The 27,761-nt window shown below is 42.9% G+C and overlaps 1 protein-coding gene across 9 annotated transcripts in view; it reads left to right on the top strand.

Moving 5' to 3' along the window:
- DUSP10 (dual specificity phosphatase 10) overlaps positions 1-27,761 on the top strand; it is a 261,089-nt gene that overhangs the window by 109,161 nt on the left and 124,167 nt on the right. For all 9 annotated transcript variants that reach the window (XM_086878805.1, XM_086878808.1, XM_086878807.1 and 6 more), the window contains one exon: positions 22,795-22,925. The gene's annotated coding sequence lies outside the window, so the exon portion shown is untranslated. The remainder of the gene's footprint in view (positions 1-22,794; positions 22,926-27,761) is intronic.

The following is a 27,761-nucleotide window of genomic DNA, read 5'->3' as shown; positions in this document are numbered from 1 at the left end:
TTTTTCATATTTCTTTTCTTACTGCTGGTCTGATTTTTGCTTTCAACTTGGCACACTCATGTTGATTTACATGAACACTCTATCACTGAGAATTTTTTCATATTAGAGTCCAGGCAACTTTCATGTTTTTGTTGCAAGAGAAAGAGCAGACAGATCTGACTGAGGCCTGTAACAGGAAGTCATAGGGCTTTGGGTTTTTTCCTTTCCTTTGATATGAATTTCTGTATATTTATGTTATGGTATAGGTTTCAGCAGAGATAGTCTTGGTAAGCAGTGCCTCCCAGGAGTTGTGTGGACAGCTCTGTGCTGTGTTGTGAGCCCTGGGAGGGAGGGAGGGAGGGAGGGAGGGAGGGAGGGAGGGAGGGAGGGAGGGATGGATGGATGGATGGATGGATGGATGGATGGATGGATGGATGGATGGATGGAAGAGCCCATGGTAGCAGTGCCTTGTACTCACAGCCTGTTAGTGCCTCACTGGGCAATGTGTGAGTCAGAGGGACTTCTGAGATGCATTGACTTATGTCCTGTGTTTTTGAAATCACTTTGAATCCACTTAGAGATCCTGTGCTGCAATTACCCTCTTCTTCCTGGCTGCTTATATGGCACACCTGCTTCTTATATTAAATAGAAAGTTCTTGAGGGAGGCAAGCTCTTTTTTTGGCTTGGTGTATGATGCCTAGTACTGCTGGGGTTGTTTCATGGGGATTTTGTCTGCTACTGCAATCTAATGATTAAATAACAACCAAAGGAACCTCTGGGGCTAATGCTCTGCTGAAAAAATCTGGATATTCACTTGGAATTTTACTGCTTCATGCCTAAACCCGGGGTTGGCCCAGTTTGGGTAATACCATTTCATGATGAGAAAACTGCACTGCAGCAAGCTAAGGGGTACTGATCACTCTAGGAAATTTGAAGGAAAGCATCAAAATTAGAAAAAAACATAATTATTTTTTTTTCCCTCAACAATTCAAAATACTGAGTAAACAGTATAGAAGAGATCTGGAAACATAATTCCAAAAGTGTGGTGTCCAGGTCTGTGCATATTATTATCTGATGCAAACAGCTTTGGGTCTGGAGACTACATCTCGTCTCTATAGAGAATGTACTTTTTTTTCTGCCTGACGTGCTAAGCAGACAGTGGTTGGGTTGTCTGTCTTCCACAGTGAGGCAGAAGGGTGGTGTCACCCAGTTTCACATCTACAGTGCTGAGCACTGCTCCCTAATGTGAACACATGACTTGCCCTGTTCCTCCAGAGCTGGAAAGCTTGGGCACATCTTGTGGAGTGCAGGGCTTTTGGCCTTCTTTGCCTGTGAGACAAAATGCTTTGTAGCCTTTATTGCTACAATTGTGTTTATGTCTCCTTGTTCAGAAGCAAATTATATTTTATTTCAATTAGTTCCATGTGTAAATTCATTGTTTTGTTATTTTTAAATGGGAGATAATACCCACTATTTGGCTAAATGTTGCCTTTTTCCCCTGCTGCTTTTCTTTCTCCCTCTTGTGTGAGTTAAGAAAAGTGGGAAGACCTGAAAACAGCTCAGCTCCAGTTTCCTGTTCTAAATGGGCAAGGTCCTAAGCATGTGTTTGTGTGCTGCTCTCCCACTTGACTCAGTAAGAACATACCACCCACCAGACCTCTGCAGGACTGCACTGCACTGGCAATGTCTCCAGTGCTGGCCATAGGGAAAGCTAGCAGCTTCCCACTGGTTTGATATCTATTTTTAATGATAGCTGAACAGCAGCCCAGTAAGAGGAGAGAGATAGAGAGGAAACCCTCCTGAGGATGTTATTCAGGAAATGCCAGACCTGCACCACTCACATTTTACACAAGTATGCTATTTCCAAAGCAGGTTCCACACAAACTGGGGAACAGAAGGGCCACTTGGTTATAAAGGCTGCATTTTTAAATAAATGCCACAGGAAAACTGACCTGGAATGGAGACAAAAGTTGATTCATATTGTAACCACCCTCAGGAAGAGTGGCTTTGCTTTTCTCTGAGAAGATGATATGTCCCCAGTGAACAAGAGTCAAGGCTCAGTTACGTGTAAACTCCTCAAAGCCCATGGCAGGCTTTGGACTGTATCTAATTTATTGGTCACTCTCTCTTTAGCAACTGAGTGGAGGAAGATGTCAGACATTGCCCAGTTTCACAGTTAATGGGTTGAACTTGTTTCCAAAGTAAATATTGGACAGCTTCTAGCTCCCGGTGTTTTTCCATCTCTCTTTCTCTATCTCTCCCTCGATCTCTACAATTGTCAATCAGCTGTGGGGGGAGTTGTGAACTCCTTCACTTTCACATGCCATGCTCTGGACCATTCACCTGGAGTCCTGGGGCTTGCATGAGATCAGGTGCTTTGTGTGGATGAAGTCACCTCTAGTCCTAGATGCTTGCAGCACATTTTATGATCCACATTGACTGTGTTGTATAAAACACTTGTCGAGTTGCTCGGGATACATGATGTTAGGAAGTGACTTAATGGAATCTGGGGATTGTTTTCCAAGCTCTGCTGCATTGTGAGTTTGAAGAGTCACTTTTTTCCTTCCGCCTTTTTCTGCTCTGAGTATTTCAGTAGCATCACTAACACATCCGTGCTAGCTGCAATAGTCGCAATAATTCTAGTTCTGGTGTTTGCAGAGTGGTTCTATTGATTTCCTCACTTCCTTATCTCAACACTTTTGAGGGAGTATTGATGAAATGTTTTTCCAGACTTTGGACATAAAAGGTCCAGCTGAAATGAGGTCTGCAGATAGCCATGACTTTTGGTCCTGAAGTAGTGGTCCATGTTTTCTGTCTCGGTCTCTGAAGGCTCAGCTCTCTTTTAAAACATTATCAACTTCAGTGGAGGTAAAGCAGAACAGTGTAATGGCAGATTTCACACCAGGTTTTTTATGTCTTTCTTTCTTCATGACACAAATTGTACTAGAGGTAAAGTGTGGACCAGACACCTCAGATAGTGTAGTGTTGGGGTTAAGAAAGAAATTTATGTGAGCAGCAGCGCACAGCCCTTGCCTTCACTTGTCCTGCTGGGACAAGGAAACGAAGGCACTCCATTAAATGAAATAAGATGACAATATTTGCCAACAAAGCCTTAGTTCTCAGCAGTCAAGAAAAAGCACACCAGCAACAGTTGCTCTGAGTGAATAACGTGACCTGAATTCTGTGACTTTATTAAATGGTTAAATGACTTTGTGCTTTGTTCTGCTTCACTGAAATGAAACAACACATTTTCATTCCAGTCTTTTGTCTTCTAATGGTATATTTTTTAATACTCTGAGTAGAGATAAATTTCCTTTGATTTCACAGAACGGATGATGAGAGAGAACAAAAAAAAATTCTAAGCCTTATAGTAAAAATACACAGGTGAATTAAACAAGAAATCAGGCTTAAATCAGCCTAAATCAATAATTACGTCTTGGTTCTGAAATTGCCTCTTAGTAATGAATCAGAGGACCTGGCTCCTCTTTCTCATGAACGCTTATTTGTGTTTTCCAGCCCTAATAAGTTACTTTTTACTTGCTGGTGCTGTATTTTCATTGGAATTTTGCAAGTGAGCTCATCTCCTTTTGAGGCAGGTACATCCTGTCTTCAGTTCAGTGGTGATGAAGCCAAGGTACAGCGTTGCTGAGGGACACGCAGAGGGTGAGCCAGGGCAAAGCCACTAAACAAACTCAGGACTCTGTGCCTTGCCTAACCTGTGACAAGCAAGTGAGGTCATTTCCACAGGGTCCTTGAGTATGGCTTATACAGCAGGTCGGTAGGTTTGTGTAGTTATAAAAAGATTTAGCAGTAGATTCGGGTACAGCATGAGCACATTGTTGGATTTTAACCCATTTATTGATTCCAGCTAGGTTTGAGCTTCAAAAGCAGCATCCAGAGGGACAGGATGTATTTTTATTTGCCTTAAAAAGAGCAGCCAGCATGACATCATCCCCTTCAATTAGGCAGGCAGTGATCTCTGCAGTGGAGGGGGAGGGAACACACTGCCCCCAAACCTGTTGCTCTAGAGCTGGCTGAGTCGATGTGAATAACAGAAGTGATCAAAAAGGAAAGATCTTCAGTAGGGAACAGAAAGTGGGGTTGCAGAGGGGAAGAGTCTTGCTTTGGCTTCGCAGGGAAGAAAGAAGGAAAAGCTGCAGGAGTCATGAAGAACTAAAGCGTAAAATACTCACAGGGAACAAATGGTGGGTAGCTTTAACAACCATTTTAGCAGGGTCAGAGAAGAATAAAAGGACTCAGTGAGTCCACTTGCTGAAAGAGAATTCACACAGGGCTCATTTGGCTGGCAGAATGGAAAATGGCAGCAATCCTAGGAGTTAAAGAACAAGCTTTGGGCTGCAGATGCATGGTGACGTCCCAGTGAAGAATACAGTGAATTAGGGACAGCAGAACAGAAGCAGCTCTACTTTGGTGTCATGTTTTGCCTTGTCCTTTATTCTGTCTGTTCTAGTTGCTTTGGGAAACATCTAAAACTTGTAGTAAGAATGTGGTAGTTCCCTCCTCATTTCCAAGGCACACTTTTGAGGGACTTGCCTTTCCTCTGCCATGTGGAATCTTCTTGAAGAGTAGTAACAAGACACAGAGAAAAGTTGTGAGGCCCATTCATACAAGACTAGTGATTTCCAAAGCTGCTGAAATCCCTCCCAAGAAAGAAGCTGTTTCAGTTCAAAGCAAATTATGCAACATTTGCTCATTCTTGCCACTGAACATTCATGAAGCAACTGCCATCGTGATTTTTATGTAGGGTAGGAAATACCTGGGTATCACAGAGCCTGTGCAAGAATAAAGCCCTGTCTTAATGTCTGCAGTGTGTTTTCACTCTTGGGTGTAAATGTTGCAAGAAGACATAGATTTGATACCCTTTTTGTGAAGTGAGCAGCAGATTATCATGGCCTTCATTTGTGGGCTCAGAGAACCTCACCAGAAATCAGTATAACTTTCCACTTCTCAGTGTAGATGATTGTAGCACAACCATGAACTGACCCTGCTTCCAGCCTTGTGAAGAGTACATCAACAGTGGCAGATGTTTGAATCTTGCTGAACTTCAGCTCCTGTGTCTTTAAAAAGGGAAACTACCCAAATTCTAAATTACTTGAAGCCTCTATTTTAGACCTATTGGAACTCCATTCAGAATGACCTTGTGAGATACTGGGGAAACTGCCCAAAGTCTTCCAGCCAGAAAGAAAAGAGGGCTGAAGAATAATGGGGTATATAACATATATATATATATTTAAATAATGCATTTAAAGGCCCATTTGGATCCATATTAGAGTACAGGCTAAAGATCTTCAGTTACTTTAGCCAGGTACCTGATATATCTCAGGTTATCAAGGCTGTGTTTTGCTGTCATACCTGAGACAGGGAATAGAGGCACTGAAAAAGTTGCTGTAGATAAATAATCATCATCCAGAGTTCAGAGAAGATGTGTCTTGACAGTCATTAGTCTCACCTGCTGCCACATCTGTGTCACATTGAATTATTGCATGTGGTGGGTGTGAGCTGTGTTGAGGCCAATTCTCCCAACCTCTCAAATGCAGCTGCAAAAGATAAGAGTATCCAGCGTTTCCAGGCAGGCCCTAAGACTTCATTGCTAGGCACCTCTTACTTCACTTGCCCTCTAAAACAGGACTTGCTTCACATAATCAGGTGGCTTGGCTTTTTTTTGTAATGGGCAACCACAACCGAAGGCTACATCATTTTCAACTCAGATTATTGACTCCTTGTAGAGTTGTGGGGCATTATAGCAGTCAGTGATTTTTGTTGCTAACAATGATAAGAACCAAAGTTTAAATCTGGCTTTAATTAAAGAGCATGCAAAGGTCAGTATTGGGGACACAATCAAAGGCTCCATGGGATCTGGCATATCGTAATCAAATTTTTTAGCATCTGCTAACCTTAATTGGTTTCCACACAGGACAACAGATTGGGATGTTCTGAGGTGCCACATTGTCAAGCCCCACCAGTTTTCTTGACATGGCACTAGGAATGTTTCTTCTTGTTTGCACATCTTTCATTGTAAAAGACCAAGCTGTGTAGAAACAGAGCAGCCAAATTCAAGCTGTGATCTCTTCTGCCAGACTAGTGCCCAGCAGTCCTATTAATTATGTTGATTCTGGCTAAGGATAAAAGGGCTAAACAAATTAACTTAAAAGAAAGGCATGAGGAGGGTGTAATTGTACAGGAGGGAGTAATTGTACAACCATGTCTTTAGTTCAGAGCCATTCAGCTCCCTGACATTAGTTCTGTGTTAGAAGATGTGGCTTTGTTTCCATGTAGAACATCTGGTAACTGAACTGAGACAAGATATTTTAAAAAGTGTTTTAGCAACTTTTCCCCACAAGAAGCAGGGGTTCCATGGCAAGTACAATTTACCCAGGCCTGGAAAATTTTGTTTTCCATATTGCCTTGGAACAATTGCCTCAATTCCCTTCCTTTTCTTAGCAGTGATCTTGCCCTCTAAGTGTCCTTAGCTGCCTGTTACACGAGAGCATGTAGCACCCAAATGCGATGCTCAGGAGCTCAGTGGTGTTTTATGGCCACCGTATTTCCCATAAGTAATCCTGCCGGTGACAGGAGAGGCTTTAACAGCACTTTCACTGAATGGATTCTTTTCAAAGTGATGAAGGGGTCTTTCAAAGAATACAAACTTCACTTACAAAGCTGGGAACTGTCAAAGAAAGCCAAACAGCTCTCTTCAGTCTAGGAATATTATCAGAAGTCTTAAAGCTTTTTGGTTAGATGCGGACATTCTGTAACATTGCAACACCATCAGCCCCTGCCAAGTTCAGAAGAAAATCCCCAACCAAACCCCTTGGTGGATGTAGCATCATGTAAGATTCAGATGTTTCAGGTTAGACTGTTTGTTAGACTTACAGCAAAGGGCTGCAAAGATCAGGATGAGTTACAGCATCATGTTCTCCATGACTTTATCCATCAAATTGAAAGGATTTTATAAAAGCTAATTACTGTCATCCCAATTGAAAATGAAGAAGTAGAGGCATTAAGAAATTTGCCGATGGTAACAAAACTGGGAAGAGCTGGAAACAGGATCTGCAACCCAGGAGCTGGGTGTTACTCAACATCCTGGGGTGGTGTCACCTCCCAGCAGCGCAGAGGTGAAACTGTTAACTTCTCTGAAGCTGTGCAAGTTTGACAGTTGACTTCAGTGAAGCAAAAATACAGCCCCATAGGATTATCCTGCCTTTATTCAAATTATCCAAACTATTCAGGACAGTCGGTCTCTGTGGAGTCTTTAAAAATGTCCCAGAGGCTTTGGTCTTTCCTCTGTCCTGGGGCATATTTTCTTCAGAAGAAAGCCCAGGCTGGGCAGAGTGGTGCAGTCCACCTCTGCTGTGGTGTGGCCTGCAGGCTGTACCTGCTCCAAAAACTAGACAGGAGCTCATTTCCTCCACTACATGCATTGCATGAAAGCTCTTTACTAAATAATCTACGTAAATGCATAATTTTTTTAATATATTAATTGCTTCATTTGTCTTCTTGTGTTTTTTCTAAAGATGAAACAAAAAGAAGTAGGAGTGATATTAAGGAAACTTTTCCTTGTGTCGATCAATGAGTATTACAGCAGTTACGAATGCCAAGAAAACAAATACACAACCATAACTGGGGATGCAAATAAACTTCTATTAACTAGAGCTCTAAAGATCAGAGCAGCCTGTATTTCTTGGACCATGTTCTGCTCACTTTATTCCTTTAGAATTATAAAGAATTGAAGATCTGGAAGCAACTATCTACTCATTTGTTTATTCAGTGCAGGAATATGTTTGCATTAGGCATCCGTCCAAAAGAAACTTGTTCTATTGAAAGGGAATGGGTCACAGCAGGACACTTAGAAATGGATTTCTTCAGTAGCAGACTGAAATTAATGGGGTTTCTACTCTCTGTATGTATTACTTAATAGAAATAAAACACAAGCAAAAGAAGTCTTAAATAAGTGAAAAGATCATGCATATGAACAAATAAATTTTCATTTCATTTAAGTGTTAAGTTCCTTAAGTATCTAAGTAGGAAGTACTGTTAAATAAAGTGATAATGCCAAGTGAGCACAGAAACTTAACAAGTTGTCTCCCATATTTAAAGAGCATCAAGGAAGAAAGTTGGTCAAATAAGACAAGAGTAATGCTTTGGGCTTCCATGGCACAAAGGGAGGAAGTGTCTTCCCAAGATCGTATGGAGCTGGAAGCCACCACCCTCGTTCATCCTGAGTTGCAACTTGGTCTTAAATCAGTGCTTTTGAGCTCAGTAGAACTGTTTGTGGAGTTACATGTCCAGAACTTCATGGGGGAGTGGGAGAAGGTTCTCAGCAGGCCCATTCCTGAGGGACATTTGAAATCTGTTTTTTGTAAGTGGTTCAGTTGAACACAGCCACGAGCCTGTGGAAAGAAAACAGGAACTGGGATTAAGCTTAAATTCTTCAATGTGCAAACTTGCCAGGGTTTTACTCATGTTGCTTTTTATTTCTTCCAAGTTAAAGCCAGCACATGGATGGTTTGCACGAGCTGACTGGTGGCCAGTACTGTGTAAAGTCATGATAAATTGATTGCAGGTCAGAGTTTGAATGTTTGGGGATTGGGAATGGCAACAGAACAGGATTCGGATTTTGCTGTCTTTCCTTGAGACAGTTTTCCCTTTAAAGGTTATTTTGGCAAATGTATAGAATGTGCTGTTAGAGGTTTTTGATCCTGCAGAATTGAAAATAAGTGTGCTAATCTGGAAGACAACTGACAGACTTTCGAGAGGATGTTTAAACCAAGCAGTTGTTTTTTAAGCAGGGGTCTACTCTGTGGTATTGCCCACATTGGTCAAAAAATTCTCAGAGAGGGTGTCAATCTCTATTAAATCCTCTGCATAAAGGGAGTGATAAAAGCAGAAATGATAAGACAAAGCCATTAGGATAGTTTCACATTTCAGTCCTATTATAACTGCTGCTAGAAGGTTTTGTCAGATCTGATTTCCATATTCAACACTGGCTTGCTTAAACAGAGTGAAGTCTTCAGTTCCTCAAGTATAATACATGTTCATTTGCTCTCAAATTCTTATTTGGTCTTTGCAAAAGATGTGGAATTCTTAATGAATAACAGATAAGTGAGACCATATGTGGTATAATAGGTTGTGTTCCTATTATGTTGCTCTTGGCACCTCTCATATCCTCTGAGTAAGTATAAAAGTATAAAACTGTCTCTTTCTTCCCCCTCCTCATAAGTGCAGTTCTGCATTTGCCATTGAGCCAACCAAAAAAAAAAAAAAAAAATCCAGTTATGATCCTATCCTCAGGAGTATGTATATACATCTTAAAAAGTGATTAATTTTAACATGGCTCACTAAGGTGTTCAGGGAGAGAGAGATGTCACGACCCTTTTGCTTGTTGGAAAGTCTAGGCATAAAATGCATTTGGGTAAGAAATGAGAGTGTAAAGCCAAATCTGTTTATATTTTTAACAACCTGCAACTTGAAGGAGCATTAAGCTAGAGGGGTGGTGTTGAAGATCTTAATCTGAAATGATGCTGAGGGTTCCAGTGCAACTGGTAAAAAATCAGTACATTTAAGAACAAATTAACATTAATACAAATAATAAAAATAAATTCGCATGGGATCAGGGGCCTGAAACTGATACACTGCATTGCCAGCAGAACTTTAAAGAAACTTGTGTGTAACCAGAACTGGGAGTGGACTTGGATGGCAGCGACTGAGAAACAACATGGGATGTTTCATGTCTTTCTCAATGAAATCAAACACGGTATCTTCTAATGGAACCGGAAACAACTGAAACAGCCAACCTCTAGGATGTAGGGGGCTATTTTAAGGATTAATCCACAACCACTGAAAAATTTGGTGGTCCTCAGAAGACCTTTCTAAAGAATTATGTTTTTTCTCCACTGATACTTTTTACTTGGAAAGGGGAGCTGATGCAGGATAGGAAGGAGTGGCTTGCGGGGGGAGGTCTGGTTTCCATTGGAAAGATTTTTAAATGGAAATTTCCAACCACTTCTATAGTTAATGAGGAAATAGAACATTTTGTTGAAAAGATTTCATTGGGAAACAATTTCCGTTTTTCATCAAAAAGCTTTCCAGCCCAACTTTTCCAAGCTGCTCTAGCTGTCTCACATAGAGGCTGCTTGGAAGCTGATGGCACACATGGGAAGGAGTGCAACTCTGCTGGCCTCAAGAGCATCCTGCAAGGGGAGAGTTTGGCTGAATGTGGGGCGAGAGGGGATTAGGTGATTCTGGGAGCAGTTTGGATTGCACTCATCAGAGGGCAGTGGTGCTTGCACACAGTGACCCTCTCTGTGCTCTGTCAAAGGGTTGCACAACTTATTATACATGGCAGAGGGATCGTTTCATGCACCAGTGAAATGCAGTCTGTTGTGGGTTGGAAAATAGCAATGGCTGGACCTCAAAAAAGGCTTAGATTCAGTTTGGGATACCAGAGAAAAGTCAACATTTGCTAACAGTTACCAGCCTATTGGTATCTGAGACACCGCATTTTCCATTTATACTCAGAGCAGGAAGTAACTGTGGTCTTTTCATATACCACAGCATGGTACTTCTTCTGGAAAATGTTCACTTTTTAATGATGACCACTGTATTTTCCATTGTTTGTACTAAAGCTCTATTTACAGCTTAAAGCAGTTGTGACGTTCTGTGTTAATCATTTATCCATATGAAAAAATGTGTAACGTACACTTCTTCAAATATTTAGGAAAATACATTGACCATATACAGAGGGACTTCGTAGTCTTCCTGCATCCTTGACTACATATATTTCATCTTCTAGGCTTGCTGATATGTTTCTTTCTAAATTATCCTCATGTGGTTTTGATGAGATCAAACCGGGTCAAGATAAAACCAGCTCTCAGGTCAGCTCACTCCTTGTAGAGAGAAGAGCCTGTCTGTGCTGTGAAGTGTTTTTGGGGTCTGCTTCAGCCACAGCTGAAGCCCTGACTGCAGCCAGCAGAGCTGAGATTCAGGCATCGCAGCAGAGCAGCGCTGCAGGCCACTGCTGCCAGCTGAGTCACTGCCCCAGCGCTGCAGAAGTGCCCTCACAGGGCACAGTTCTGCCCATTTGATCTCTTACATGGTGTGTATGTCAAAGCCTCCTGCACAGCAACAAGCCAGAGCTGCTTATTTGACCTTGGGCATCTGTTTTTTGGCATAATTTGTAAGCACTTTTAGAAGCACAATGAATAGGATCAGGGAGGATTTAGTTATAGATACTTTCATTTTTGCTTGCTACAAATGCTGTGATCCATCAGCTCAACTGGGGTGAAGGACCTCGCTGAAAACTCACAGGTGTCTCAGTTGCTCTGTTCTGGTATTTAAAGGGTGGCTACAAAGAATACAGAGACTCACTTTTTACAGGGGGTCACATGGAAAAGATGAGAGCTAATGGGTACAAGTTACTCCTGGGGAGATTCCATTTAGACACAAGAGGAAAATTTTTCACAGTGAGAACAATCAGCCTTTAGAACAATCTCCCCATGGAAGTGGTGGATTCCCCAATGTCAGATTCAGCTGGACAGGGTGCAGGGCCATCTTGTCTAGACTGTGCTTTTTGCCAGGAAAAGTTGCAGCAGGTGATCATTGAGGTCCCCTTCTAGCCTGGTACTCTGTGGTTCTGTGATACGATTCAACAGAACGTAACTGTGCTGCCTTACCTGTAAATGGAATTAAGGGCGGATTTTACCAGGGTTCTTAAAACTGGGGCTATGTTCTGTCCATGGGACTGCTACACTGATACTGTTTTTGGGGGAGAATAGTTCATAGAGAAGCTCAAACTCTCTCTGCCTGGAGGGACAGCCTTTCTCCTGTGGGAGCAAGCACAACCAGTGATTGCTACTTAGCACAGATACAGGGAGGGCTTTAAACCAGTTGAGAAGCAATCCCAGGAAAACCACCAGTAGGGCAGTCTCTTTTGGGCTGTCCTGGGCTGCATGGTCAGTCACTTTATGTGCAAGAAGATGAGTTGGTGTGGCAGGAGGTCACCTTGGCTGAACAGGGAGCCCCCAACTCAATTTAGTGAACAAAACAGCACTAGGAAGAGTAGGAAAAGGGGACATTGAGCAGAAATGTAGAAGCCTACTAGAAGCATCTCCTGGAATTGCTGGGATGGAAACAGGCAGGCCTGGCCTCGCCTGGAGTTAGAACTGGTGAAGGGTATGAGGGGCATTTCTACAGCTACCCTGGCAGCAAAGGAGAGCTGTTGCTGACCGGTGATACTGTGATGAAGGACACTGAAGAGACTGAGGGATTCAGTGCTTCCCCTGTCTCAGCCTTTATGGCAAAGGCTGATCTCAGGCCTCCCAGGTGTCTGCATTGCAGCTCCAGCATGGTCCCCAGTGCTCCTGAGATGAAGAGAAGCCCCATTTGAGCTGCTCATGGGCTCAGTGTATCTCAGCATCCAGTGGTGGCCAGTCCTGACAAGGGGACAGGCAGTGCACAGATTGTGCTGGGTGACAGCCTCGTGTGGTGAAAGGGAAACTCCTTTTATCCTCCCAAAAAGCAGGGTGAATTTGTCCCATGCTTCAGAGAGTAAGAGATTTATCTCTGGGTGATGGTTGGATGATCACAGTCCAGCAGCTGTCGCTCACTAGGCAGGTTTACAAGAACTACTCTCCCTTCTAGGCAAATACAGAAGGCCCAGATTCCACCTGGCTTGGTATTTTGCAGTCACAGGGAAATCAGCAGGAAACTTGTATGGATCACATGAGAGGCAGGCAGGACTCTGCCCTGGGGCTCTTGCAAATGCAGGGTTGGTCTTCTGAAATTACAGAAGTTGCATCTATTTTATGGTATTTGAAAGATCTGACCTGTTATATTTATTTTGCAGATGGCTTCTTTGGCCTGCTGCTGTTTCTATTTTTTTTAATGAGGTTCTCAAGAAACATCTATCCATTAAATCAGGTCATTAAAAAAATTACATTTCCTTCCTGAAGTCCGTAGTGATTTTTCTGTCTAAGAAAAGTGGGACATACGACTATCATTTCCCATGTGCATGATCACAGAACAGTATCTGCAGAGACTTGGGTCATTTTTATAAAATGAGCATTGCTCCCCACCATCCTCAACTTGATAAATAAACAATGGGCTTCTGTAACCAGAACACAAGACAAAGTCTCATCAAACCAAATTTTTTAAACAGAAAGAAAATCCTGACTGAGTTTTCAGGTTTGTTTCTTTTTATTTCTTCAGTTTTCAGGCAGTTTTTTTTTCAATTTTCCCAAATTATCCATTATTTGTCTGACTAACTGTATTTGGGGCCCAAATTTAGGTTATGTGGAGGGCTTGTCTGCATGAGCTCAGAAGTAAGGCATCAGCTTTTCCAGTAGATGACTCTGGGAGATCTTGGGAAGACTCTTAAAGCCTTGCAGCACATTTGTGAGCTGACTGCATCCAGAAGCAGCACTGGCTGCTGAGGGGACTATGAGGCAAAGGCTCATGCCGGTGTTGTAAATGTTTTTAACACCTAGAATAACAAGGCTGTGGACAGATTGCTTTTTGGGGGTGTTCTAAGAGGTCATGTTTGAGAGAAATAGTTACAGAAGCCAAAAGTGTAACAGGGAATACTTTAACAGCCTAACCAGTTATGTTCCACTTCTCCAGACTGATTCTAGGCCCTGAGCCATTTGCTCATGTAGAGTTTATAATTTTTCTTGCCTGTAACACCAATTCACTGAGAGTTGATTCTACCAAGAACAGAATACACTCGAATTCCATCACACTGCCTTTGCTAGGGGCAATGAGTCTTCAGTACCCTGCTGGCTCCAGCTCTAACATGTTCTAAAATGAGAATGCTGGATCTAAATGTGTTTTAAATGAACTTAGGGCATCATTGTGGCTTGAAGACCCACCCTGTAGGACTGCCAAGGGTAAGGGTGGCATTGAGTTGGGCTGTAGTGGTGGAAGTCCTATTACTCTGCTATTCTGAGAGCTGTGCTTTGCAAAAAATCTGGGGATTAAATTCTGAGTCTTTCCTTTCATAGACGCAAGAGTCAGTGGATTTATCCCAAGTCTTGTGAGCATGTGTCTTGAATGCAGCTTCCAGAGCAATCTAACAAATCTAAGCTCAAAATTTCCTGAAGCTCTCATCTTTAAAAGTGAGCAAACCAGTTCTTGCTGAGGCAAAGGATTGCTGGAGTGATTGGCTTTTGCATACTTTGAGGAGGGCCTTACCTGATGTGTGTAGGGCTCACTTGATACGCCATGCAGTCCTCTTGCTCCCACCAGGAGGTTGTTGTGATGTGAACGCTGACGATGCTCAGCAGGCTGAATTGCCAATACCCTGTGGTGAATCTTCTGTTTGTACTGCTGCAAGCACAGAAACAGATGTCCTGGACTTTCCTGGCTCTGGTGCTGCAGTGCTTGCAGCAAACTTCACAGGTGACAGCATCTTAGCATCAAGTGGATGAGCTCCCTGCTGGTGCCTGTTTGTTCTGTTGGGCCAAGACCAACAAGTGCAGACACTGAAGCAGTACAGAGCGACCTGAAAAAGGAGGCACATCCCAAAATCCTACTTAGTTTAAGGTTGCTCTTCCATGTGGCTCTGTCTTGTGAGGGAATAGGCACTGCCTCTGTGATTTAGCACTTTCACATTTTCCCTTGGTTTGTTTGCAAGAGACAAATCAATAGAGGATTTGCCGAGCTGTGAGGAGGCTGCAAAATTCTACAGCCATGAGCACAATAAATAGGAGTGGCAGAAGCATGGGTGTATTGTGCAGGTTATGCCAGACAAGCAGTGATAAAACTTTTATAGTCCCACTCTATATTTTGTGCATGTCCCATCTTTGCCTAGCTTTATTGGGTTTGGGTTTTTAAGTTTTTATTGAAAATAATTTGTTGCTATGGAAACAACTGTATCCCTTAAACTGGGTGGGGCTTAATGACACCCTCTGAGGCTAAGATCAGTTCATCATTTAATTTTAATGATGTGCTCTAATGTTTGCTGCAGCTTTGTAATTTTATTGTGGTTTCATCCATTCCCGCCCATGCCTCTTTTGTTTTTCCCACCTACCCATTGTCTCCAGAGACATGGATGTAGAGAGCTCTTCTGCACAGGGTCTCTCTCTTCATTTATCGTGTCTTTTAAACAGTGGCAGATATGCTGCTGAATTAATCCCAATCAATATAGATTTGGTCGTAAGCAAGCTTCATTTGGTCAGAGAGAAGCACAAAAAGTGAAATGATATCTGTGTATTCGGTTGAACAGTAGTGGAGAGGGATTTATACCAAGACAGATACAAAAAGCTAGATTCTACAGCTAGATCTCTATAGATATATATTCAGCCTCCCTCACACTCCCTCAGCTCTTAGAACTCTGCAGTTTCCAGATTTTCTAGTTGTGGAGAAGAGCAATTTACCTTATGGTTACTTCTGTTTCTTTTTGGTGTAAAAACACTTCTGGTACTAATTCTAGAGGATCCTCTAAAAGATAAACTGAGAGTGAACTCAAGGTTAAATTGCAATTTTTATGATTGCTGCCATGTGATTTGGACCTGAATTTCTTAGTACAATGGCAGCCAGGGTGAATGTGGATTTTGGAAGGACAGATCTATTCCTTTTGGGTATTATACTGGAGTCAATTCCTTGTTTGCCAAAGATAAGTCTGAAATGATTGCAAACATCGAGTCTCACTCTTTAAACATTCTGTACTTAGAAACAGAGGGCTGGGGAATAGGGAATACTTTAAAAGGGGGTGAGCTGTCATTGACCATAGAAAGGCAATATGTATTTATCAAATGCCTATACTCTAGGGGGATAAAATTATACAGAAATAATTTTTTCTCATTTTTAGAGGTGGTCATTTGGGAGGTGGAACATAATGATGGTTAAATAACATTCAGCAGAACAAATCTGTGGCCCCCCAAATGATTTTATGACAGGTGAATAGTTTCATTGAAGTTAAGATTAATTTTACTTGTGTGTAAAGAAAAGCATGTAGGTATTTTTAATGAGTTTGTCAACTTTGATTTCAAGTGGAAATTCTTCAGGCTTAAGGCATGACATCTTCCTTGGGATTTCCTAATTAAGTGTTGCAACTTAAAGGAATGATTTAAAGGCATGTGATGTGACTGACTGATTTGGGACCAGTTTACAGTCTTGCTGTTTTATCATGTGTCATGCCACACATTCATCAACCCCTTCTCCATCCTCACACAGAGCACAAGCTCAGTGAGCATCAGGCCTAGTGCCTGGTGTTTGTGGAGTATCTTGTGTCTCAGCATGTGCTTTTCCCCAGGCAGCATTCATTGCTGGTGGTGTGGCTGGGATGCCAGGGGCATCCAGGTGGGCCAGCACAGTCTACCTTCATGAGTGAGAGGTGGCAAGTAGAAAAAATACCAGTTGCATCAACATCAACCTCAAGATGAAGGGCTGTGGAATATTTTCCTACCCACACAGTGCTGTGTGTCATCCAGACCCTACTCTCTTGCCAAGTTGATCACTCTATGTACAGCTTGTAAATGGTTTGGAATTGTGAATGATATGTTTCTGAATAACCATGAATGTTTTCATTGGTATATCTTAAAAATTTTCCACAGATGGTTCGATGGTTAGTCTGTGATTTGTCAAATTTGAATTGTTTCCTATGGAGAAAATCAGAATATTGTTGTGAAAAAAATTTCCTAACTTTCTAGTGTTTCTACATTGTTCCTTTCAATGGATGGGGTCAATTTTGTTATCACATGCAACAAAGAAATTCCAAGGCTGATGACACAAATGTTTTTGCTTGTAATTTGTTGCTTTTGGGTAACTGGGATTTATTTCCTTGGACATTTACTGGATCTAATGTTAAGCATTCATCAAAATACCTGAAGAGGAGTGAGCAATGCTGAGAGTGGTTGTTTGAGGCAGAGCAGCTCATGGGGGAACTCTGTCCAGGCCCGGGGGGCATCCCACCCTCTCTGGGCAGCAAGCATGGACACCCTTGGCTATCCCTTTCCAGGAGGTGTTTGGGAGCTCTGGACACAGCACCAGCGCCCCAGTGCCAAAGGCAGCTCCTCTCAGCAGCCCCTTTGCAGACATTTCATCAGGGCTGTAGCCTTGACATGCTGATGTACCAGACAAGTTGAATGCCTGCATTTCAGCACTCTCTTATCTGTCACCTCTCCCAGGGAGAGCTTTTCCTGTCGATTCCAGCTCTGGCCTCCTGGTGGGATACGGCTGCCAAGTAGAGGTGTGGTAGGGAAGACCTGGGGTGTTAATTTTGCCCTGTCTTTTTGGGGTGGGGGCCGAGGTCTTCTGTACCTAAAGGCCCAAGCAGAGCTATACCAATGCCACCCCTCTTCAGCCTCTCCTGCTCCTGCTCCCCCAGCCACTTGGAGTGGGGCAGAACTGTGCATTAATGGGGGAAATGGTGGCACTGGGAATCCCTCTGTCTCCCTCCACACTGTGTTTCTGTCAGGCTGGGTAGGTGGGGACCAAGCTCTGGAAAAGTGATGTCCCCTGCCGTGCAGGGGCTTGTGAGGTGAGGAGCGGGCACAGGGCTGTGGCTCACCTCCAGGTGCCCAGTGGGACCTGTGGCTCCCCTGGGGATTGTTTTCCATCTGGAAAAGACTAACCTGTTTTATTGTTTTAAAGGCTTTTTCCACTGACTCGCTACTTTAAACAGCCCTACTTGCAGTCCCTTGTTTAAAGGTGTGGGTTGGGCACTGGCACTGCTCCTGGTGTGAGCAGACAGCAATCCCCAGCCATCAGCTGGCTTTGCTGGTGTCACAGTCAATGGATAACCTGTGAGCTGCAGGCTGAGGGATGAGAGGAACCAAAGGAATTTCTTTTTTATTTATTTAAAAACAAGAAAAAGACAGAAAAAAATGAATAACCACATTTCTCAAGTCTAATTTAAATGTGAGCTGCTTATGCAAAACATTGTTGCCTGTAAACAGATCCTGGGTCTCCTAGTAATATCTTACTTGTCAGGGTGACAACTAAGCTGTCTGCTGCAAAGAAAAGAAAGGGAGAAAAGACCTCAACTTCTCAAAAGCACTTAAGTTTTTCCTTTATGAAATACATCGATAAATATAGTTCAGCTAGCACCCTGCTGGTGTTATCATGTCTGAGAGCTATGGCAAGCTTTCAAACAAAGCCAGCAAAACCTATACTTAGAAACAACCCTCAGATTTTCATGCAAAGCACAGAAATGAAATGGGAGTGATAACAAAAGGGGGAGGCTGGTGGCTTGCCTACGTGTGTCTGCCAACCCAGCTGCTGTGTCAGACTTTGCTGTGAAAACCCTTTGAATCGTGATTTCCAGGAATGCAGCTGTGCCTGTGCCTCCCTGTGCACCACCACGGGTGCATGCCCTCATATGTCTGACCTTTTCAGAAGTGTGTTGACATGTTCAGAAATAAACTTTGCGATGTAAAGATAACATATTGGGTTGGGAATAAACAAATCAGCCCTAAGAGAACAGGTCCTTTAAAAGCCATGGGGAGCTCTTGCTGGGGTCTGGATGCGTGCTCAGGTTTGGCAGCTGCAGCTGGCCTCCTTCTTCTCTTGTGTCTGTGGGACCTTTCTGCTGCTTATCCCTGCAGGACTGAAGCCCTGTGTGTGTTCATCAGCTTATCCTCACCTCACCTCTGGTGGGGGGAAAGTGAGAGAGGGGGAGAGGAACTCCCCCTCCATTCTTACCTCAGAGAGATGGAGTGACTGCCCAGCTTTGAGGCTTCTGCTGCAGCTGGGAGACCACCATCTCCTGAGCCCTGTCATGGGGCTTCACCCCAGGACCACCTTCCTCCCTAGGTCTTCTCAACCTGTGTGGTTTTTAAAGCCTCAGATGCTCCCAATTTCTTCTTCACTGTCACTGTCCAAAGTAAATGTAGCACGAAACTGTTTCTGAAAGGGTGGCAGGCACTCTGTTTCTTTCCATCAGGCTGGTGTTGTGAGAAGAGATAAGTTTCTCTTATCAGTTCACCATAGCGCCAGGGCAAATAAAAACCTTTCACTGTAGAATGGAGTTTGCTATTTCCTTGGGCTGCCTGGGTTCACTTGTTGGGTACCTTATGCTCCCTGCAGGTGCCTGTTGGGGAAGGACCCCAGGTGTGAGCACACTGTCCTCCTTCACATCACCACGGGCTGCATGTCAGCAGTGGCTGGTGGCACATCTGGGCTGACCTGGACAACGTGATTCCCTCATGCGTCTTCTGGACTTCACCCTGCTTTCATCAGGCAGACAGGGGGGGTTGCCAGGGGATTAGAGTGCTGGACAGGTGCTCAGAGGTTGAATTCCTGCTTTGTCACTGACTTCTGGAGTTACTTTGGTTAAAAATACAAAACCTGGCCTTGCAGCCCTTTTAATCACACAAGTAGTTTTTAGTCCTTTTTTAAGGACATTAACATCTTAGGATGTAAATGGGCATGGCTGTATTCAGTGTTTCCAAAGATCAGCAGCTTTTGTTTTGCTCAAGAGAAAAATACCTAAATCCCGTAGGAGGGTTGTTTAAACTTGTGCTGGGATTGGTTGGGGAGGGTTGGATGCTTATGTTGGGCTTTTTATAATTAATTTTTTTTTTTATAATTAAATATAATTTAAAAATTGCTGACTTGCTTGTCTGTGGTGAAGCAGTGACTAAAACTACTTCTGTAAAATGAAAAAACTGTGTGGTCATGCCTTGATCGTTTTGGGCAACTACAGAAATGGGTAATTTCTGTCATGGACATACATATCTGTTTTGTCATTTACTGAAAAACTTTCATTTTTTCTATCAGGCAAATGGGAACTGCTCTGAGCCAATAGTCATGTGGATTTCTCCACGGCAACTTCTTTTTGTTTCACTTTTAACTCATTGAAGAAGGAGTTTGCCAAGCAAAGCCCAAAAATGAAACACTTAAGCAATACTTAAGTTTTTTCTCCTAATTTTATTATTATTTTTCCTGCTTTTGGAGCAGATGTATTCTGATCCTGACAGCTCTTTTGAGAGAGATTCTCAGTGCTCATTAATCAAGAGTGAGAAAATAGAAAAGTGTCAGGTGAAAACACATGAAGATTGGGAGAAACTGGACAGAGGTATAAATGCTATCCCACTTTAAGAATTGCCATTGACTGCAAAGCAGTGATGAACATTTTCTAGTGTAAGCTCCACTGTTATAGCTTTGTAGGGGATTTATTCTGAACAGTGACTTTTTCAGTAATTTTATGACCCAGCTCATTAAAGTCTAAGCAGGGAATGCCACACTTGGCTCACTGCTTTTACATTTTTTGCTGTCTTAGCTAACTGTTGTTCTTTGTGTCGCTGATTGATCACTGAGTCAGAGAATGATTCAAGTGTTGTTTGAACAACAGTGTTTGAGGATTGTTTATCAGTGACTCCATGTCTGCGAGAAGCACATTTTGCAATATGTACTTCACATTTTTTTCCTCTGATGATCTGGAGGCCTGGTGGTGTTGCAGGTCTGCTGGCTCACCTCACCTTTATGTGACTCATTCCCTATGGATCCCACTCTTACCTGAACTCTCCCAGTGAACTGCACTAGCAGGGTTAATGTTGCTGGGCCTGGGAGCAGGGTGCTTGCCATTGTTTAAAGGTGGAGCAAACATGGTCCCTGCCTTCAGAAGCCATTATTGAGATGGGTCCCACCTCCTTGCAGAGAGGAGAAGTGCAGGACAGGGTGGAACAGCAGTGGAGAAGACAGGCAATGGCAAAGGATGAAGCAAAGCTGTTTGGGCTATCCTCGTTCTGTCATGAAATGTCCCTGTGAGAGATCAGCCTTGGAGGAGCAGCTCACAGTCACTTTTCTCCTCTGCTGGGGCTTTTGCCAGCTGCTGGTTTAGCTGAGCCAGGGCCCTGAGGTGTAGATTTCTCTCTCAGGAGGGCGAATGGCAGTGTTCACCTTTTCAGGAAAGGGCATGGCCGGAGGTATTTTCTGTGCACTGTCACTAGAAAGCCACACCATCAATCAGGCTTTGCTTTGCGAGGCCTACAAAAGAAGAGTGTGGTGTGTACAGCTCTCTTCACTCTCCTACGCAGAGGCTGGGTCATGCCAGTCCATGTAACCCAATAGTTACCCCGTGGGGAAGCAGTATCAGTGTCATATGCCATAGGAGAATGATCTGACCTTTCTTGTTTACACGGTAAGTGTGGCCAGGAGGCTTCTTTGTCAGCCTGATAGTCCCAGCTGCCAGCTCTTAGTGTGTCTTGTGAGCTCCAAAGCTCTTGCCAGGGCTTTGAAGTTAACAAAGAGTTATTTGGAGTTGCAGGGTTTTATTTCATAGAGAACCCCTGTGCATGGCTCAAATGAAAATGTTCTCCTGAGTCAGAACTCACACATTCAGCAGTGCTAGAATGGTGGTGGGCTGGAACAGCACACAGTAAATGCAAGTCAGTTTGTCTCTTTCCAAAACACAAACATCATGAAGATAAGGTTGTCTTGATAGTTAAGGGCAGACTTTAAGATTTTGCTGTTGGAAAAATCAGCGGCTCAGAAATTTAGATTTTAGTAGAACATGCTGGTAAAGACAGCCTTTGTGGAGGACCAACCCTCCAATTCAGCTGAGACCGTAGGGTCTCCTTGCATTTAACACTGGCAAAACATTTGAGTGATACCTACTGTTCTCTGAAGAGAGGCTCAGTTGCTGCAGGTTTTCCCACACTGCCTCAACATCTGATGCCCATGGCTCACTACAGGAGGTGAGTGGCTAAAAGAGAGGTCCTTAAGAAGGATGTGCTCAGTCTTGCTCTACTTGGTTCACAAATGTGGATGCCTACCCAGTAGATCTTCCGAGTTCCCAGGATGCTAACATGATACTTTTTGTATAAAATATCTAAGAAAAAAACACATCTTGATTAATGTTATGCAAGCAAATGTGTTTATGAGGCAGAACAGTATAATACATCTATCAAAGGAGATTTTCTTCTTACTATTAGAGAGACATCTCAAAGCCCTTAACTGGTTTAAGGTGCCTGTATGCTGGCTGTTAGATGCCTTCACACTGTCAGGTACTCTTCCCTAAACTGATAAGAGTAACAAAGAGGAGGGAGAATCCCCATTGTACAGGATAAAAATGAAGTGATTCACTCCAAGTCACAGATGAGGTCTGTGGTAAAGCTGGGAACAAAACTCTAATTCTCTCCAAGTCTTAGGCTCTTCCTTGCAAATATTCCCTTGCTTTATTATGCTTTATCTCATCCATACAGTAAAATCATGCTGACTGTGTGCTGAGGGAGCCCTTTCATGCTCGTGGTGCTGCTGGTCAAATAAGATGTCAATGTATCTGAACAGTAATTGCAGCTGATTAATTACAGCAGCAGTGTACCTGACATCACATCTGTTCCTCTGATGCTGTGCTCAGCCTCAGTCAGGGGCACACCATGCTACTGTAAGACTCCTCACTGGGAGTGCCTGAATGTGCATCCGTGCTTATCAACACAGCAGAGCAAAAAGCAAGAGTCTGCAAGAACCAAACTCAGAATCTCATGAGCTTTTCTGCATCAGGCTAGCTCTAAACCTGAGAAAATCCCTTTCTTTTGCAGGTGTCCTGCCAGGGGGGCTTAGGTAGGACTGGACTGCTGAAAAGGTGGGAAGAAGAGGTGTGGCATTTTCTGTGTGAGCACAATTGGAGCCACCTGGCCAGGGGATGCAGCAGATAAGCAACCTTTCTTTCAATGGCACAGTCACTGTCCTTTCTGTCTCCTCAACACTTGCCTGTTCAAAATAGTCCTGTGTCTTACCCAGGACCTCACAGGAAATGGTTCTCCATTTCATGCCAATGTTTTTGGTAAATAAAATATAATTCTCATTTTACTCTGGGGTTAACCTGAGATGTTTTGTGTTCTATTCCCCATACAGCAAGCATAAGGCCATCCATAGCAAACCCATCAAACAGTGGAGCTGGAAGCTGCTGGAGGTGAAGAAAAAGGCTGCAGTCTATGCCCTCAGGAGCCAAAACCAAACATCTGACCTGAGTTTCTCAGGACTGGGTATGTGTTAATTTGCTGGGCTGTGGGCTGATCTGGGAAGAAACCATCCTTGGTTTTTGTCCATTCTTTATGTGTCAGAATGTCACTCAGTCAAATCCTGGATGGTATTCTCTATTCTCAGTAAGTTTTCTTATGAAGACCTTCACTTAAAAAATCCTTACATTACATTGTAAGGGAGGAGTATTAACACTGAATTACCGCTGAAACAAAATTTAATTAACAAGTGTGAGAAGTGCGTCAGGCTCTCTTTATGAAACTTTTCTTGATACAATTAGATAAAGAGAAGGTAGGCAGCACTCAACATTCAAGATTTCTTTATCTTTGGTAGCTCTCAGGGTCTTCCTCCCAGGCTTGGGCTCCTGGCACAGAACTCAGCAGTTTTAATTGATAGATGCAGATAGTATTGCCAGGAAGAGAAAGGTGTGGGTTGATGTATAATTACTGTCAACAATCATGGGGAGTGACTGGGACAGTCACTTCTGCCTTTGCAAGCCTTCCCTAAGGAGTGCCAGCAGACTGTGTATTCTCTCTGGCCAGCACCAGGTGCTGCTGAAATCTAAGTTACACACCCAGCAGAAGTCAGTGAAGAGGGTGGGTGAGAGGGCTGGAGAGTGTCAGACCCTGTAAGTGCCAGCACTGTAAAGGCTAAGGGGAAGTTTTGAGAAGATGCTCACATTTAAGGTTAAGCTTTCGAAGTTTGGCCCTCAGCTAAAGGACTTGTGGAAACATTTCCTTTTTAAAAGAGCTGTATGTCCATTGAAAGCAGCGACTGATGATTTTGAAGAGCATCTGGAGCCCTAATCTCTCATTCAGACCACACTTTCTGTCAAGCTAAGGAAAATAAATCACATGCTCTTATTTATCTTTCCTCCTCAAACACTCAGAAATTTGAAAGCTGCAAATGTAGAAGCAGCAGAAGGAAATATTTTCTTCTACAAAAGATGTGATTCCCTTGTGAAATACAGGAATTCATTAGGGTTCAGGGTAGGAGGGAACTTTATGGTTGGGCCTTAGAGGAATTATGCAGCCCAGCTGTAAAGGGAAGCCATGAGTCTGATGTCTGTGTTTCTGAGTGTATTTGAACATCACATGCTGCTGGGGAACAAGATGACTTGTGTGTATTTTAAATGTTTTATTTATTCTTTTGGTTGTAACAATTGGGTATGAATATAACATCACAAAGGAGGAACAGAGCCCAGAGAGAAACTGGTGCAGTAGGGGTGTGCTCCTGTTGTTTTACCTTTGGACAGGGGGAAGCAGAGCCATGAGATTGCAAAAGAGGGGTCATACTTCTACATGGTCTCTGTGTGAGTATGTGAGTATGAATTTCTGTTCATGTACCCCACTGATAGTGTTTAAGCCCTTAAATTCCTATGCCATATTAAATGCAATACCAGATGAAGGCTGCTGAAAATGATCTCCACTGTCTCAGAACTGAATGTTTCATAATCCCTGGGTGAAATGCCACTTTTTCATACTCCAAAACTATATTCTGGGAGGGGATAATGTCTACTGTATGCCTCTAATTGTACTATTTCTATTTTCCCTAGAGACAGTGAATGTCTTTTGTAAAGGCTAGTGGTTTTCTCTCTGTGGTATGATATACCTTTCATCTTCAGGAACCTCTGCTAGCTCACTGTCATGGCTCATTATTCCAATTAATCACTGATGACAGTAATACTCACAAAAAAAGGTAATAGGTATTTATTCCAATAAGGCTGAGCCAATGCTCTCATTCTGTTTCTAAGTGACTCCAGTGGAGTTGGTGTGTCAGCTTACTGCTCCACTACCCACGTTAGTGGGGTGTAAGTGTAGTAGTACAGCAGTTAGAAAGAAATTGCTCAGTGATTCCATGTAAAAAGGCTTGAGTCACTTCTCAGAAATGTTTAATCTGTCAGTTAGATGTGGAGATGATGTAAGCTTCCTCACCTGATCACCCACACCATCTCAACCAGGTGGGGCTGATTTAAGGAGAACCTGTACACACTATTGCATCTTCATTTTAATCTCTCGATTGGGCCTCCTTGAGGGCTGGCTTGGATCTTTGCACTGATTTGAACAGGTCCTTCTGTCATGCCCTAAGCAATTCACAAACAAATATATATATATATATATATGTATATGTATAAAATCTGTGTTTTTTGCTGTCAGGTTCCTGAGCATGCTTATGAGCCTGACACTTGCAATCAAGCCCAAGCTTCTTATGTGAAAAGGCTGAAAATGATTTTATCTAATTCACCCATTTGTCTTTACATGAATGCAGCCTCTCTGGAATACATGCACTATCTCTGGAGTCCAGTGTGTCTGCCTGGTAGAAAATCAGCCTACAAAACGCAGCACAAGGGAATATGCAAAGGATTTTCCACCCCAGAACCTGAGGAAATTCCCCTTCTCTTCCTAAAGGCTGTGTTCAATACAATACAATACAATCTTCAATACAATACAATGATCCTGTCTCAGGGTCTCATCTGGTGTAGCAGAGTGTCTAATATTCAATTTGTTTACTTATTTTTCAGCCAAGTCACAGTCCAGCACTTAATGAGCTCATTAGCTACCTCGCTGTGTTAGAGGTGAATGTAGAAGAAATGTCAAATGGGTTACACAGATGTAACTGAGAGCAGAACAAGGCTCTGTATATTTTAGAAAAGTCCCTGAGGTAACTTTGGAGGTGTCATTCCCACAAGTCTGAGGAGTTTCCTATCTCTCACTGCATTTGCCATAGTGGCAAATGGCCAGGAATGCAGAAAACACTCAGCTTAACAAAATGACCCATTTTGCACTGCCTGCAACAGGTTTTCCTGGATAGGAGGTTTCTGCATGTAGGCAAGTCACAGGGAAGCTCAGGCAGGAGAAAAAATTGTCCCATTCCACTCTGAGTTTCCAAGGACCCCCACAGTAAAGCATTCCCCTGCAATATGCCTGAGGGATCACCAATAGTTGTGCTTATGTCTCTGTGTAAGCACCTGATACCTTCAGTTTGATGCTTACCTCTGCCACAGTTGTCCTTCTTTTGTCACCCCCCCTTAGGTGGACAGGCTTAATGAGGGTGGAGTGTGGGACAGCTAGTGGTTTGACTCTTGGTGTTGATAAAAGCTGTATTTGGTGCTATAATAGCTGTGTTTGGTGTAGTAAGGCATGAGTTGGTAACTTTCCATGCTCTCTGTATCAGGGATGCTTAGAGATCTCTTGGTAGCTGGATTGGAAATTAGGATTTAAGTATCTTAAATCTAGAGGGACTCCCAAACAAAATGCAGGGGGCCCCATTCCATATGCAGGTGCCAGCCTACCCCCTTTTTGTAACTCCCTGCTTTTCTAGGTGAACAGCCAAAGGTAGCCCAGGGTGGTTTTCAATGGTTACCACTGAGTTCAGATGTGGCAATGCTGCCTTTATCTGACACAGTTCATTGTTTGACCTCAACTATTCCCCTCATAACCATTCATATGGACTTTCTGCCTTACTTCCTTGCAACATCAAGGTGAACTTAGTGCATGTCTGGCAGCTGCAAATGTGGCAACAGAAATTAATGTTTAAAACCAGTGCATTGTGTGTTTGTGGGCCCTCTGTGGCTCATTCCCTGTACTGTCAAATTAATTGATGTTCTATCATTGCTACTCCAGCTTAATACAAGCACAGGTTTTGACCTGTGTGACCTTAATGTCCTTGCAAACATTAACAATGCACAGTTGCCTGCTCTCAGATGAAATAAAATATCTTTATGGATGCAAGGTACATGTTCAGCTTTCAAGTAGGGAGGTTCAAAAAGTACTGCCACCACCAGAGATTTTTCTGTTCCCTCTGATTTAAACTGGAGTGTTCTCACATACTCTAGTAATGAGTAACAGCATAAATTCTGAAGTCAGAAAATTGCTCTTTCAGACAAAGAAGCTTTGGGCTTTCATTTATGTCTCTTAACATATCTGAGGAATATGTTGATGGTTGTTCAGATTTTCCTGTCTCCTGACACAGTACCAAACACCTGAAATACATAAATATTGAAGGGTACTATGGTGCTGGAAATTCGGGCTCATATCAAGAGAGAGCGTGTTTCGAAGTTGGGTGCACTCAATGCTCGAGTTCCTTCAGTGCTCCATGTCCTTTGTCCTTGGGACCACCAGCTGCACTTGTCCCAGTGTGGTGTCACTGTTGGAGAGCCTCCTTGTGCTCGAGCTCAGCTTCCTAGAAAGTTACTATTCAGGAAGGAAAACTTTGTGGAGTCCTTGTAGGGACAGGGTCACTAGGGCTGAAAGTGACAGGATGAGAACTTTGTATTCATACATAGCAGAAAAATGTTAAAATTGATATTTAATGCACAGTTCTGCTTTCAAAATTGGAACCCAGTTCAAAATTGTACACTTCCCTCCACCCTTCCTGTGGAGTTCAAATGTCTAGGCTTGTTTGTGTTTGTTTTGATTTTTGGCTATTTACATTTTTTATTCGAGGGGTAGGGAAGATCACAGAAGAATAATAATTTTCCCCCTGAAAATCCCTCTTTAAATTAAAATTCTTTGAAGTTTCTGTGGGGAAAATTGTGATGATAATTGTGATGATAAGTAACTTCAAGGGGCAAAATAAGAAAATGGACAAAGGAGAAAATCTTTGGTACGTGTTATGCCTGAAAATGCACTGCACTGTGAAGCTTCTTTACAATTGCCCCAGACGGCCAAAAGCTGGGGTAGCTCATGCAGGTTCATTTAGTCAGCTATGCCATCATTTGGAATTTCTTTAGAAGGAAACTCTGAACATTCTGGGAAAGCCTCAAAGCAACTTGAATTAAAGAAGGTTTCAATAATTAGAAGATCATTTGATGTCTGTAAGCAAGGCTTTGTGACACAGGG

The sequence above is a fragment of the Cyanistes caeruleus genome, chromosome 2 (genome assembly GCF_971803275.1).
Source record: "Cyanistes caeruleus chromosome 2, bCyaCae1.hap1.1, whole genome shotgun sequence".
Lineage (NCBI taxonomy): Eukaryota > Metazoa > Chordata > Aves > Passeriformes > Paridae > Cyanistes > Cyanistes caeruleus.
This window is presented reverse-complemented; position numbering and strand designations above follow the sequence as displayed.